The sequence below is a fragment of the Pinus tabuliformis genome, chromosome 4_2 (assembly GCF_031772625.1).
Source record: "Pinus tabuliformis cultivar Carrire ecotype Pingquan chromosome 4_2, CPIR1, whole genome shotgun sequence".
Taxonomy (NCBI): domain Eukaryota; kingdom Viridiplantae; phylum Streptophyta; class Pinopsida; order Pinales; family Pinaceae; genus Pinus; species Pinus tabuliformis.
Window position 1 is genome coordinate 161,512,135 of NC_142304.1, and position 17,285 is coordinate 161,529,419.

The following is a 17,285-nucleotide window of genomic DNA, read 5'->3' on the forward strand; positions in this document are numbered from 1 at the left end:
TGATTTCTTGTTTCTCTAGTCATGATAGTTTTGTAAGCAAAACATTGAGCAGCCTTATGCCCAAAGTTATGGCATGAAAAGAATTGTCCAGTAAAGAAGTTTTTATGATCATAGAATCTTTTGGTATTGTTTACCTTTAGATTGATGCTTCTATTGATGTTCATCCTTGGAGTAAATTGAGCATTATTTACCTAATGAATACTTTTAGGCTTTTGTTGAGGATTGACATACTATTCACTGGTCTTTGTTGCATCAAGATAACTTCTAGTGGAGGCTGACAACTTTTGTGATTGGGATGATTCTTCAATGTATCCAAGAGTGGTCTTTATAAGAGGAGAACATTGAACCTTGATGATTTCATTTAAAGTTTATGATCCTTTAGCAAATCTAAGATTAAGAGATTTTGTCTTCTCAAGCTCTTTTCTTAGACCCACAACTTCACATTCTAGTTTTTCATTGTGCTTTTCTCTTTTAGTGAATTTATGTGTCAACGTGTCTATGATCATATTCTTTTCTTCCAAACAAGTTTGAGTTTATTTATTTCCTCAAGAAAGTCTTCCTCTTCTAAGGCATCCAAAAAATCATCATTGTCATAACCCATGAGTAGTTTATAATCTTGTTCAGTTTCATCTTCATCACTATTAGATAATCCATCACTATCTTCATGAGTATAGTAACTTCTTCTATTAACAACCTGTCTTCTATTGCCTTTTGCAGATTCCTTTCCTTTTTCATGATTATCTTTATGACGACATTTTGCAGCATAATGGCCAACTCTACCATGAGCAAAGCATTTGAATGGTAACTTACCTTTGAATCTTCTAGAACCCCATTGAAGCTTCTTGACAAAGTTTAGCTCATATTTGTTGGACACCTAATCCTAAATGGGTTAGTGTGGAATCTGAATAGACTAAGTAGTCCAAGAGACCTTGGGATGTGAAACCCAACGGTCACAACAATGTACTATAAATGTATATCAGTTGTTAATAAAAATTGTACTGCATGTTTTATCTTTCAGATTTTCTCTTGTTGCCCATGTGTGTTTAACATGGTATCAGAGAAGGTGATTGCTGGTCCTGCTCCAATTTGAGCCACTTGTTTTGTGGTCTCTATATATATATGTCAGTTCTGCGTTACCTAACCTCTGACTCTGCCTTATTTCCCTCAGACTTGAAATAACCTACCTCTGCCAGCACTGCACATCTGTCCATACTTTCATTTCCTGTTTTAGCGCTGAGGCCTGACGGTGCCACTGCAGAGATTCGCCACCATCGATGAAGGTCTAGCTCCTGTTGAATGCGTTATGTTCGAAGTTTGAATACGTTATGGATTGATATTGAATGAGCCGTTTGATGAACGCTCGTTTGATGAATGCCCAGAATGGTATGTTACGCTACCCGTTAACGCTGTCCCATCGACATATGTTGAATGCTAATGGTAGCAGAGGCAAAGTCAAAGACAACCTCCACTCAAAGGTCAGATTTCTGCTATTTAATTATTTTATTCCAGCGCAAAACGCTGATAAATAAAGAGGTCGATACTCCAGAAGTTGTTCCCACTTCTTAATTTATTGTGTATGGTGCATATTAGTTTTCTGATGCAATTGCCAATCGATTCTCAGAAGAATTTCCCGTTTTCATCTTTGAAATTCTCTAAAACGTCTGTTTCATCAGTGCATGACATTCTATAAGTATCAAATATATTTGTTAAAGTTATCTCAGCTCACTTATTTAACTGTCAAACGACATCAAGGGTATATTTTAGTCTCTCTGACCCGAAGAGACATTATATCGATGCATTCTGAGTGCCCGAAATCCCAACGCTGTAGAGTTGAGATCTTTAATGCCAGAATTTCTTGATCCAAGCCCGATGCCCGTTTTGTTCCAATATCTACTAATCATCAATGAATGAGATTTTAATGATCAATGTAATGGTTATGTAACGTATAACTGAAGAAAACGTTCGTTGAAAGACCAAAGAATACATATGATATGGTATATGTTGAATGCCCTGATAACGTTTGGTAACTCTATGGAGTTAACGCTATGCTTTGTGGGTTTATACATATGCCCGTCCAAATTTGAATGCGTTGAATGCGTTGAATGATGGTATTTAACGCTGTTGAATGCATGTTGTTTTATAGAATGTTCCAGCGTATATATTGAATAGTATTGAACACGGTATATGTTGAATGCGAATCAACATTTTATTGGATGGTATTAAATGGTAACGCTGTCCCATTTTAACGCAACATTTGAATTGTTGAGTGGTATCGGACATTCTAGATCATAGCATCCGTTTAAAAACTCTTGGACTCCCGTGACTTAGTTATGTAACAGTTCCCGTGGCTAAATGCGGTATCTTCACGAGAAAAGGATTTGATTTAGCTATGATTTGTTCGTTTTGGTCATGGAGTTTGATTATTGAGGGTGTTCTTGTTTGGATAAGGAATTCCTTTACTACAGTTCATGGATTTTTAGTGCCATGTATTTCAAATATTGGTATTTCTTGGTAGGCGGATTTGTCCGAGGTCCGGTTTCCATTAAGCTTTAGAGTTTCTGGAATGGTAATGTTGCACGTGAGGGGAATTCCTTCTTATTCTATCTGCTTTCCCTGTTATTAAGGTTTTTTTCAAGGTTGAATCTAGACCATGTGATGCTAGAACCCTTCTCGATTGATTTTGTTTCACTTTGTACGTATAAATTTGTGAAATAGTAATGTCGATGATATAAATTTGCATAGGAGTGCAAATTTTTCTCCCTACTGCACGTAATGACTTTGACAATCCTGTAAAATATCTTACTGTCGGTGATAAATTCTTTGCTCTTGTGGTTTCTTGCGGGTGATAAATACTCTTCTCAAAGCATCCTATTATTTGCCGCATGCATTCTTTTCTAATCTGCGGAGGTTTTGATGAAAAACAAATTTCAAAAAATCTGTAGAGTTTTCTCAGCACACGAGCAGTTGTGGAAGTAGGCATATTCTTTTAGGACAACTTGATAATAATAGCTAATATTCTTTTAGAATTGCCCAACAATATTGTACTTGAAGTTGTGGCATTGAGTCAGTTCATCCTATCATTTGGGATCTCCTTCAGCCACATGGTAAAGATAAAAAATTGGGTGTCTTCGGTGGGCAGGCATGCTTGAACGATGGAAAAGGTACATGATAGTCGCTGTTATCAAAGTACAAAAGTTGGCAACTGCAGGCTGATATATTATTAAAATCAAAGCATCTTCAAATCAAGTTCTATCAGTTTGTGTTCGAGTTGTCCTTTGTGGGCAGATTTTATCACTGTCAAAGAGTCAAATCTCCTTAATAATTGGCTGCATATACATCTGAAGCAGGGGCAAGTATTCTCTAATCTCCTGGAGGTTTTCCTGAAACTGTGCATAGTTGGAAGGCTCTTGAAAGGTCATGGTAAAATGCTATGGTATATATGACCAGCACTATACAGTTTGCTAAGTATTTGGACATGAGTATTTGAAGGATTCAAGCAAGTTTGCAGTTGCTGCTGCCCCAGTGTGGCTTTGTATTTAAAATTCATTATAGTGCATTAATTCCTTGCTTCAACTGCTGCATAAAGAGTTTGGTGGGCTGATTGTAATCTTTTATGGAGAAAAGTTTTGTCGGTTGTTTTGTCAGAACATAATGCTGGTCATGAGTAAACTCTTATTTTCATGTAATGGATTGTAATCGGTGCTTGCTGGTTGAACTCTGATCATTTGCTGCACATGTATAAAGGATATTGTTGTGTACTGTGAGTAGGTATTACTTTTCTGCACTGAGTAGTAGTTGTAAGGTGTAAATCTGACATTGAAGAAAAAAAAATGGCTAGAATCAGTGAAGTATTAGAGTTCCTCAAAACTCTAATGTCATCTACTACTCATGATACATTAAAAGTCAGCAAAGTTTCTCTCACAGATATTCAGGTCTGTCTACAAAATGCACAGGAAAAGATTGATTTTTTGCAGCTTGAATCACAGCTACAGCAAGAAGAGCTACATCAAAATAGACATCATTCTGAACCTGTTTTTGTTCAGAACATTGAGACAACCACCCATCAGCAGCAAGTCAATAATGTTACAGTTCATTCAAATAAAGTAGCAGTTGTAAATGCATATGCAGAAACTCAGTCTGCACTTCCCAAGCCCATCATCAGACCTTGGGAACAACTTGTCCACAACAAGCATAGAACTGGTCTTGGATATGACAAGGACTTGTCCTTTCATATTCCAGACTATGCCAAGCCCATTCAGTTTCAGAGTGCTAGATTTATTCATGACAGTTCACCTGCTCCTCATGACAGTTCACCTCCATCTGTTCCAGATTCTACTCCTCTTCCACTGCAACAACAACAACAACAGATTATGAAATGCCAACACTGTGACCGAGTTGGCCATTTAAAAGATCACTGTTTTGATCTTCATCCATGTAAGCATTGTCATAAAACCAATCATTCTTCACACAGATGCTTCAAAAACAAACGTCCTGCAAGAACAAAGATTCATCTTGGATGGATCGCTTCTTGGCAATGGGCATCAACAGCCAAGAAGATATTCCAAACACATGTCAGAACTTGTTCCAGAGTATTGAACAATCTTGCAGTTGAGTTTTCTCCATCATCTCACCTTGTATCTAACAGGGGGGGAAATGATGGTCATCTACAAGCTTCAAAGCCACATCAAGCGAGCCTGAGCCACAACCCGCCACACCAGTTTCAGAGTTGTAGCCAGAAACAAAGATTCCCGTGAACATGCCTTCAATTGGCAATCTGGGACACTTCCTCTAGCAGAAGACTTCAGCTTCTTGCCAGTTTTGGAAGAATTCCAGGAACACAATTGAGAACACTTCCTCTAGCAGAAGACACCAGCTTCTTGCTAGATTTGGAAGAGTTCCAGGAATTGCATTAAGCATTACAAAGTTTTTGGTCATCCTTAAACCATCACAGGTTGAGACTTCCCTTTCTAGGTTGAGGTTTTCTCTTTTATGCGAGGTGAGGCCTCCCTTTCATGGTTGAAGGTTTCCCTCTTTAAAACAATAGGATCACTTCCTCTAGCAGAAGACTTCAGCTTCTTGCCAGTTTTGGAAGAGTTCTGGGAACTGCACTAAGTGTTCCAGTGTTGGTGGTCATCCTTAAACCACTGCCCTTTATACCAACATTTCATAGAGCACATTCAGCCTAGTGCTGCCATGCATTTTTTGCACATTTTGTATTACAGCTCTCTTCTTGGACTCATACATAACCCTTCGGATTAAGGGGGGGAATGTTGGACACCTAATCCTAAATGGGTTAGTGTGGAAGCTGAATAGACTAAGTAGTCCAAGAGACCTTGGGATGTGAAACCCAACGGTCACAACAATGTACTATAAATGTATATCAGTTGTTAATAAAAATTGTACTGCATGTTTTATCTTTCAGATTTTCTCTTGCTGCCCATGTGTGTTTAACAATATTCTTCTTCTGAAATATATCCTTATTCATTGTGCTCTTCCTTTTCTTTTCCCTTTTCTAAAGCTTTGAAAGAAGCTTCTCTCATATCTGATGGACCTCCTTTCCTCATTTCAAAGGCAGTTTGAATTCCATGAAGTTGATCAACAGTAATAGATTGAAGATCCTGGTTTTCTTCTATGGAAAATACTTTTGACTCTAATTTAGAAGATAAAGATCTCAAAATTTTCTCTACTAAAGTAGCCTCCTTTATCTCTTCACCAAGATTATTTATACAATTAACAATCTCATCTACACGTAAAAATTAACTAGCAATACTTTCATCATTATCCATCTTAAGAGTTTCATAATGAATTTTGAGAGTTTGGAGCTTAGCATGTTTTACTTGGGAGTATCCTTCGTAGCTATGAATGATTTTGTCCCATATCTCTTTGGTTGTCTTGAGCTGCATGACTTTGACGAATTCTAATTCTGACAGACTTCCTAATAAAGTATTGATTGCTTTGGCATTGGTTTCGTATAACTTCTTACCTATTGTATCTGTAGGTATTGCTGCTAGAAATTTGTATCCTCCTTCCACAGTTTCCCAAACATCGGCTCCAATCGAATGAAGATAGGCTTTAGTTCTTATTTTCTAATATACCAAGTTGTTTCCATTGAAGATTGGTGGTCTGATAGATCCTATGCCTTCATGATTGTTCATATTGAAAGATCTCCCTTAAAGCGATCAAGCTTCTTCTGAAGGACCTGTTCTGATACCAATTGTTGGAAGTAATACTGGGAGGGGGGGTGAATCAGTATTTACAATTCAATAATATTTCATTTCCCAATCAGAATTATATACACTACTTCAGTGAAATGAACTTGCATGTGCACGCAGTTGTGATTAAAGAAACCAGCATATACCCAGAGAAATTATGATTTAGTTAATTCATCATGTGTTGATCTTTAATCAGTGCATCAGTACTTTATTATATAGTAACTATATGTAGTAATAACTTAATAATCCATCACACATAAGAAACACACATGAACAACAAGTTTAAGGTGGAAACCCAATGTGGGAGAAAAACCACTTGATGTTGTCGTCTCTATCTACTTTTTAATATATAAAAAATATGTTTACAATCTTTTATTGGTGTAGACTCATACTAGTACGTAGACACCCACCCATAGAAGGCTACAACCTTCTCTCATTCTCCTTCTTCTACTGGAAGGGAGTTACAACCCCCTAGCTCTTGTACTAGCCGATATGTTTACTAGTATGTAGGTGCTGGCCTACAGAAGGCTATGACCTTCTCTCTTCCTCCAGGGACCACGTTTCATAAATTTTCAGACTGGATGCTCTTGGTACACAACAACACAATATGAAGGCCTCGTTTCATCAAATTTTCACACTAGACCCATCAAAAACTTTGAAGGTCAAACTCTATAATAATAATTGCATCAACCAACAATCAGTCAATCTGAATAGTCAGATCAGTATCTCCAGAACACTATGCTGAACCCATAAACCTGCATCATCATTCAGAACCAGTTGCAACCTCAAGAATCATACTTTAGAATGCATACACTACTTTAATGAACCCAACATGCATGTATACACTACTTCCTTTAACCAAACATGTGTATACCTCCAAAACTACTGAAACATAAAACTTTTGAATCAAATCTATACCAACCAGTAATATTCTAAACATCTACTGTCAAATTACAGAGATCTAGACAATTAGCAACAAAGATCACCCTTCTCACTTAATCAATCAATCAAACTCAATATCCTTATGCATTCAGTTATACTTTCAGATCTAAGAATACATCATTAACAGACAACAATAAACCAACAACATTGATTAGATAGATCAGTCATTGTTTCGAGGAAAACTAGTGTCTTTTCAATCTGCTAGTCCTAGTAGGATTGGTAGATATCCTAGAAACAAACAATCAAAGCAATTTGCAATTTCCTTTACGTATGATAGATAAGAGAGAAGCAAAGGGGACCAACCTGGATCTTCCACTTGACTCCTTGATTTCTCTCTCCCTTGATAGAGCTCGTGCCTCTTCTCCTACTTATCCCGCTCAGTGAATACCTATAGAGATGAGGTAACAAAACACCATCAAATCATCTTGATCTATTATATCATAAACAATGCAGAATCAGAAATACATTGACATTACAATGACATTCACAAATAACAACATTCACAAATACACGATTGTATGGAGGAAAACTCAAAGAACTTTATTAATAATAGAAGGGAGAATTACAACCTAGCTATCTGATCCAGCATCATCCTCCCAGCATCAAAGCCCTCTTCACCTCATGAAAAGCAAGATCACCCAACAATACAATGCCCTTTCTCAAAGACAAACTATCAGCACTTCCTTACAAATTACCAAATTCCAGCCTCTAGATCTCTCAGATGAGGGATCCATTTATAGATGTCTGCAAGGGTGTGAGTCATCTCTGGGTTTTTGATTAGTGTCATTCCACTTGTTGTTCTTGGTTCCATTTGGAGATTTTTTGGATCTCTTACTCATCCCTGGGCGAATTCAGAGAGGTAAGTGTCATAGGAGAAGTTTCTGGAAGATTCCATGAGCATCCACTTAGCAAACTGTCTCGGAAATTTGTCCATCCTTGCTCATCGCACCCCATAGAAGGCCTCTTTAGTATGCATTGCATCTAACTATTGTAGAAGTTAGTATGCATCGCACCTTAACAGTGGAGCAGTCAGTATGGTCCAGTTTTGGCCAGTTCTGAGTGGTTTTTTAGGTGGAACTTTTGGGGAATGATGTAATCAGTTGACCATGATACTTTAGGGTATGAAACAAGACTTTTAGGGGTTAAAGAGCCCTTGTTTTATTGACATATAAGATTGGGGTTACATTTCCCAAATATGTCTATATCAATTGCCCCCTAAAGCATGAAGTCGTAAATCTTTTGATGTCGGGCGAAATGCTTTATCATGAGGATCCGAGGTATTCGAACTGGAAGGTGACCTGTATAAGATACAATAAAATATATCATCATCATATTATTTTCATGATCTAGCTAAGGCGGGCATTCCCATGCTCAAATTTATAAATTCATTCTCATGTACATAGGACAAAAAATCGTCTGCAGTTGCAGACTGGTGATTCTTCATATGAAGAGTCATCTTCCCTGGCTTAGATGACTATCTGTGCAATTTCTGTGTACATTTGATGTCTTTATATCCCTGAATATATCTCATCTTGGATGGATGAAACTAGATCTGGGGTCTTCAAACTTGTTCAATCTTCGCCCGATGTACAAGTCGATCCATGTGAAAAGATGTCTTGAAGTCGAACATGGAAAGACATCGCCTGATTACCAGCCAATAATGTAAGTTGTTAACAGACGTGAGAGGAATCACCGATAATGATAATGACCCTCAAGGTACTACAGAACAATTCACGTGGTGTGAATATATGATCCGATGTCGAACACCACACAAAATCTTTCGATCGAAGGTCTTTGATGTAAACGTGTCGCTGGAAGGGAGAAACTTGCCATTGAGGCATGCAAGCTTCAAAGTACTGAAAGGGTTGTTTCTAAGTCAACTTCTTGGATAATGAGCTAATGTCGACAAGAAGTGACCCATCGTAGGAGGGCCTTAATGTATCCCACATCTACAACACGAAACGAAGAAAATGATTTTCTGGAGCTAAAAACGATCTAATGATATAAGGTTTAGGAATGGCAATCATGAAAAATGGAGGGTGAAGGTATTGCAGTGGATGAGGCATTAACTGGATGGTGAATTCTTTGAATGAATTCTCTTGAACATATCGGCGACACTGAGATGGATTGGTAGCGTTAACCCCAAAATATGGATGGTATGGAGGACCAATGGTGATATGAATGGTGAACGGAATAACCCAACCCGACTCAATCATGGTGATGGAGTGAAAGTGTCATGTTCAAGAGCGACCTGCTACCATAAAATTCTTCAAGTTTTCTTCCCTTTTTCCCCAGTCATTGCTGACCAGTACCTCTTTATTTTTGTCAAGCTTGAGGAGGATAACATATGCTTGTTCTATAATTTTCCCTTCGGGCAAATCTGTCGCTATGTTTTAGTGATTCTAATGACAGTGAAACTCATTCTTGTCTGGGTGTACAAGTTTGTCGCTATTGTTTTAGCGAGTTTAACGACAAAGATAACTTGGTACTTTTCATGTTTATAGAGTTTGAAAAGGGACGAAAAGGAAACTCCAGCAGTTCTTTTTCATAGCATAATCCATTAAGTCCGAAAAAGATTAAAATAATACAAAAGGGATGACTTTTCCGATCACTTTAGGAAGCCAAAAAAGAAAAGTGCTCGAACTTTTTCATGAGATAATCCCTCAGGTTTGAAAAGTTTAAAATATACAGGAGGGATGGTGCTTCCAATCACTTTAGCAAGCTGGAAAGGCCAATAGCTCGACAATCTTTTCATTTTTAATGAGTCTGAAAAGATTTTAAAGGAGACTCATTTTGGAGGAACGAGCGGCGTTTTGGGGTAGCAACTGGCTCCAGGTAAGCTTTGAACTTCCCAAAACATGGTGATGTGAAGAGGGTGGCTAACAGGACCGCTCATTGCAACTGTTCCTCAAAAAGGTAAACAATCAAGTGGAAGCGTATGATCGGCCAAAAGAATGGAGGTGATGGTAGGAACACAACCAAGGCTCAAAAGGCTGATAGCAGGGCAATCACAAAAATTATTTACCGAAGATGGGTTCATTTTTTAATGAGCTTGAACTCTGAGTGAACATATGCTTAGCTGGCAAGTTCATTTTTTAATGAGCTTGAACCTTGCAGAAACATTGCTCATTGGTAGGTTTATTTTTTAACGAGCTTGAACCATACAATAACATTTCTCATTGCCTTTTTATGTAGGCTAGAAACGACCAAACTACAAAGCCTAAAAAAACACTAAAAAGCTAAGGAACTACTGAGGTTAGGTAGGATGGTTTCATCAGTAGTTTAGACAAAAACCTTCCTTTGCTCTGTCTACGGTGCAGACATTTTTGGACCAATCACCTAACCTAAGAAGTTTAAAATAAAAAGATAAAAAGCTAAAAAAAACTAAAAAGCTAAAAAATGAAATTGGTCGTTTTTAGCTTGCGTAAAAAGGATTGCATGCCCCCAGGAATCGAGAAAAGGAGAGTCTTCAGGTAACCTTATGGAAGTCACTGCGGTTAAGCGGGATTGTTTTGTCAACGGAGCCAACGAAACACTCCCTTGGCTTTGTCCATCAAATAGACAAAGGTGAATGGTGTGAGATAAAACTTCCAATCACATAACCTATAGGGAAAGCTATCTTTTTAACTGGGTTCATCTCAAAATAGACAAGGGTGCATGCCCCCTAAGCTTCGTTACATTCACCAGACTACATGTAGTAATTAGGTGGATGTAATGAAGGTTGAAGAGACACTCTTGACGCAAAAGGACCATTTAGAGATGATGTTTGACTTGAAGCTATGTTTGAACTGGGAAATGAAAGCTGGTTAATAGTGACAATTTTGCCTGCATGCGGGAAACACATCACTTGTTAGAGTGTTGAAACAATAGCTTCCATGTTGTAAACATAGTCACATCCAAGGAGTAGATTGTAATATAATGGTCCTTGGACTACCATCACGTTCAAGTGAATGGTTTTCCTTCTCAAAGTTATCAGCAACTTGGGAAGGATCCCTAACGGTCGAGTGGTTCCTTTGTTAAAGCCTGACAAATTCTGTGTAACAGGCATAAGCGATGGTGAACCAAGCGCTTTCCAAGTGGTTGAGGAAAGGATACTCACTAAAGCCCCTCAATCTATGATAGTTCCAGACACAATCATTTTGTAAACTTGTACTATGACCTGGAATGGTACATTACAAGGAAGGCGAGATCTGGCTAGTTGATTCCAATCAAAGGAAGCGATTAGACTACTTGGTGGGGGTACCAAATAAATGGGTGAAATAACCCCTTGAGTAGTGGGAACTGGGGGATTCTCTTCTTGTTGTGAAGGAATGAGCGGATTTCCCCCAAGTTCATCGGACTCTGAAGTAACAAAAAGAATTTGAATAGTATCGTTCTCACTCTCTTTGGGAATGATATCATTTGAAGGTGGACCTTCTGAAGGCAAGACTGGGTCGACTGTCATCTTGACCTGTTGACTTTGGTCTGATATGGACTCAGAAGATTCACTTTCAACGATGTGTTTCGATCGACGATTGAGTCATGTCAGTCGGATTTTCAACTAGTAAAGGAATTGGGGAGAGTTTCTTGTATCCAGATGGAAGTCGCTGCGGTGAAGCAGGACGGTTACGCAAGACTATTTTGGCCTCATCCAAAAAAGGACAATGAGGAAGGTGATGGTCCCCTTCAAATAATCCACATGGAATTTTGACCTTTCCTTTCTATCCATGTACCTCATTTTAACTAGTTGATGGTGTGTTGTCAACATGATCACCAGAGGTTGATGACACCAGATGGTGTGAACGGGGAGACCATTCTCTCAAGATTCGCAAAAGGCAAGGACAATCTCGATGAAAATGGTTTCCTCTGCAAATTACACAAGGATATCTGGGAGATTTGGCGTGCGGATTTGCACCAGATGATTCATGGTTGTGCCCTTGCTTAACTGACTTCTTCTTCTTCTCCTCCTTCCCTTTCTTCTTCTTCTCAGCTACTTGGTTACTAGTATCACTATTTTCACCAAGTGAAGAGGAAGAAGGGGAGGGAGAAGTAAACGAAGAAGGAGGCAAAGGGTCAACTTTAGTATCAATTGGTTGTTGATTTGATTGCTAAGGAATCACGTTATTTTGAACCATAGAGGTCGAGAACAGCCACACTGGTAGGCCAATAGTCAGACCTGGTAGAGACAATGTGGCCATATGAGCAGCACCAATATTTCCCCAAGAAGAAAATGGACTAGGATTCCCCTCAAGAGGGATTCCATGATTGATGGACTCCATTATCTCAACCTAAGATCAATGAAGGAACTGGGATGTTATTCCGAAATTAATAAATTTTAATGACACTTTGACACAAATTTTGCTTTTTCAATTTTTAAGAGTCGAGAAAAAGCTAAAGATGACTCTAATCCCCTTCAATTTTTAATGAGCCTGAAGTGACAAGTGCTCAGATGGACCTTTTCTTTTAAGGAGTCGAAAAGGAATGAAAGTGACTACTCTGGAGATCTAGATAGAGGGATTACCAAACCAATCACAAAACTACAAAATACACCTTACTGATAAATTAAAGAGAAATTACCAAAGACTTATGTACGATAGTCAATCTTCCTGAATGTTGTGTTCAGTGCATTGCGATCGATAGGGCGGCAGACACGGCTTCCTATGGATAAAGGATATAAGCCTGTTGTGGTCTCCCAATATATACTACGGTACGGGGAGCACAAGTCCATGCTAGCACTTGTCATATCAAAGAGGAGGAATCACCCAACCTTCGATGAAAACTATAGTTACTAGATTTTACGATGTCGGAACACGTCTCTAGCCTAGACCTCTAAATGTGCTGCGTTAGGTTCCAAAGCATTGTTAAGTTCATTGAAATTTATTTTAGAGTTGATCTTGTTTAGAAGTTTGCTTTTCAAGGTTCACCGCGTGATGTAGATGTAAAATTCCTAGATATGCAATCTAAAATTATAAACAATCGTTGTTTATTTTTAGCAATGAAAATCCTACCTACTAAGGAAAGAAGATTACGATTATTTCAAACAAAGAGAAAGGAGCACACACTAAATGCACCTTTCCTAAATCATTTTTCGCACACAGTCTAAATGCAAATGCAAAGGCATGTATTTGTTTTTTGTTCCCTTTAATGTGAAAAATTCCAAAAAAGGAAAACTAAGTATAGATCTGAAATATTTTCTTCGAAGCGACATTTCGACAATTTCATTTTCAAAATAGAAAGGAAGACTAAACGACACTTTTTGATTTCGAATAGAGAATGCTTTAGACACTTCAAGATATCAACAAATCAAATCAAATACATGACAAAAAGTTTAATCGACTATCCAAGGAAGGAAGACTCAACAACACTTCTCTTTTTGATACAAAACAATAATTACAACACATTTTGCACTGTAACGACAGTTCAATTTAAGAAACTTTTCGACAAAGGATTGATGGAAAAATACATAAAAAACATTTACTAATCCTAATGAATGGACATTGAACTATGTAAAGAAAGGAGGCTTTAGCAATGAGGTACTGTTCATAAGTAGCAAAACAATTAAACAAAGCTAAAAACAAAGACAAAAAACCCAAATTTCAAGGAGAGAAATAGGGCTACTCAGTCATCGCACCTATTCTTCACAGAAACAGGGATGCATCTCACCTGCTACACTCGGGAAGTGCGATGCATACTGGCTTCCAGTGACAAACAGTGCGATGGGCCAGGGAGCGCAACTGAGGTGGGTTTTGGCTCAAATTTGCAGCTGAATTCAGTGAGTTAAGCTTAGCTATTATGGACAGTAAAGAACAAAGTACAGGGGTATGATCTTGGAAGGTTATTGAGCTACCAACAGGGCATCTAGAATTCTTGTAAGTCAAATGTTCAAATCATAAACTAAACCGGAGATTGACTGAAGCAGCATTCATCTACTTTGCAATTGCAGAGCAAGAGCAGTTTGAAGGCTATCTGGCTAACTTCAGGCTTCGTCTATAGTTTATAAAACAAACAATCAACAACAAACAAACAAACTATTCGATCCCTAGTGGAGTCACCATTTTGTTTCCGGGAAAACTAGTGTCTTTTCAATCTGCTAGTCCCACTAGGATTGGTAGCTATCCTAGAAACAAACAATCAAAGCAATTTCCGATTTCCTTTATGTATGATAGATAAGAGAGAAGCAAAGGGGACCAACCTGGATCTTTCGCTTGACTCCTTGCTTGATTTCTCTCTCCCTTGATAGAGTTTGCGCCTCTTCTCCTACTTATCTCGCTTAGTGAATACTTGTAGAGATGAAGTAACAAAACACCATCAAAGCATCTTGACCTATTATACCATAAACAATGCAGAATCAGAAATACATTGACCATACAATGACATTCACAAATAACAACATTCACAAATATACGATTGTATGGAGGAAAACTCAAAGAAATTTATTAATAATAAAAGGGAGAATTACAACCCAGCTGTCTGATCCAGCATCATCCTCCCAGCATCAAAGCCCTCTTCACCTCATGAAAAGCAAGATCACCCAACAATACAATGCCCTTTCTCAAAGATAGAATATCAACACTTCCTTACAAATTACCAAATTCTAGTCTCTAGATCTCTCAGATGAGGAATCCATTTATAGATGTCTACAAGGGTGTGAGTCATCTTTGGGTTTTTGATTAGTGTCATTCCACTTGTTGTTCTTGGTTCCACTTGGAGATTTTTTGGATCTCTTACTCATCCTTGGGTGAATTCAGAGAGGCAAGTGTCATAGGAGAAGTTTCTGGAAGATTCCATGAACATCCACTTAGCAAACTGTCTTGGACATTTGTCCATCCTCGCTCATCGTACCCCATAGAAGGCCTCTTTAGTATGCATCGCACCTGGCTACTGTAGAAGTCAGTATGCATCGCACCCTGACAGTGGAGCAGTCAGTATGGTCCAGTTTTGGCCAGTTCTGAGTGGTGTTTCAGTTGGAACTTTTGGGGAATGATGTAATCAGTTGACCATGATCCTTTAGGGTATGAAACAACACTTTTAGGGGTTAAAGAGCCCTTGGTTTATCGACATATAAGATTGGGGTTGTAGTGCCCAAATATGTCTATAACAATCATTTCCGAATAATAGGATTTTATTTTGTATACGCTACTTGGAAGCTTCGAACCAATGTGTATACGCGCCTTCACCGAGGAAAACCAACGTATATATGTGGTACTAACTTACAACTTCACTGTTATTCTAGATTTCAGACATACCCATATCATGACATTTAAAGAATAAAATGTGTGTAAGCAATAATATCTAGCCCAACCAGTATCAGATCATTCAATGATAAGTCATTTCAGGTCTCATGATCCTAATCCAACATTAAATTCAAGGTGCACACAATATTTCAAATTATATCATAATCATAGCCCCTGCAACATAAAATCCACTTCAAATAGAAGTATTTCTGAGAAACCCTTTCACTTTCACACTTGGCACTTTGATCTTCTCCTCCTTATATAGTTTTTGGTCTTTCTCAATACCTCGAACCAAACAAACATTCAGAAATTGTGGTATTCTTGGAGAGGATCAAGTAGTCGTTAATTTGCTCAATATTCTGGGCTCATACCATGGTATTGACCCTTGGTATTCTTTAATCTTGAATTTCCTTTATTTTCCAACCCATACATGTTTTTCCTCTTGTATACACTCTTATTGTTCTGTGAATCTACGTGTATAGACTCCTTTGATAAGGTGAACCTGCATATACAACTTAAACTATCTTAAAACATCATTTTCCTTCAACTTCTTGATTCTGATCAGTAGACCTTTGTTCCAACTTCCTGTTCTTTTGTACCAATGCCTTGTTACCTCTTAATTGACCTATTACAATGTGAGTTTCCCTTTATCAAATCTGAACAGACCTGTGAGTGAGTTTCCATCAAGGACAAAACATGTATCATAATGCCAACAATATACTTCCACACAATCTTGAATAAGATCAGAGAAAATTATGAGGACTTCTCTTCAGAATGTTTCCGGAGCATTACATAATCCAAAAGGAAGTACTCAGTAAGCATAAGGTCCCCATGGACAGGTAAATGTGGTTTTGTCTTGATCCTCAGGTGCTACCTGAACCTGATTGTATCCACTAAAATTGTCCAAAAAAGAAAAATACTTTTTCCCTGCTAATGTATCTAAGACTTGATCTATGAAAGGAAGTGGAAAGTGGTCTTTTAATGTTGCTTTATTCAATTCCCTGTAATCGATACATACTCTCCATTTCCCATTTTTCTTAGGAACGATTACTAGGGTTGAAACCCATTGACTGTTAGATATTGGATAGATGAAGTTTACATTTAGTAGTTTTTGTAATTCCTCAAAAATTTCTTTCAAATTTGGATTCATTCTTCTTTGTGTTTGTCTAGCTAGTCTCGCACTCTGTTCAATGTAAATATGATGCATGCAATTTTTAGGATTAATCCCTCTCATATCAATGTATTCCCATGCATAAGCAGAAAAGTGTTTTTGTAAAATTTCTACAAGTTAGTTTTTCTGTCATTCTTCCAGGTTTTCATTAATGTTCAAAGTTTTTCCTGGAAAATTTTCTATTGAAGAGTTTCCAAATTTTTCCATTGAGAGTAAAGACACTTGTCTAGATGATAGATATTCGATTCGACTATGGTCATAATGTGAGGAGGATGCATTATTTTTAATTAGATTTAAAATTTGATTCTCCTCACTTACTTGTTCAGTAGTGAAAATAGGTTATATGTCATCATCATCATCTATCCATTCCTCACTCTCTATTTCTATTGTTGTTTTTGCAGGTGGATACAATGTAAATTTCTTTGTAGAACTTCCATCTGAGATAAACATGTCACCTAATCTACAACAGATGAAAGCATCAATCGTAGCTAACCAAGTTCTTCCTAGGATTAATGAATGTCCTCCTAGATTATTTTTGGGTGTTAAAACCATGAAATCAACAGGATATTCCCAAGAATCTAAGGATACACAAACATCTTCTAACACACCGTCAGGTTTAATTATAGACTTATCTGTTAATTGCAACAATGTTGGTGTGTATTGAAGATTAGGAAACCTTAGTGAATCCATGAATTGTTTATTCATTATGTTTATGGCTGCTCCTAGATGAATCAGTGTGTTTGGTAT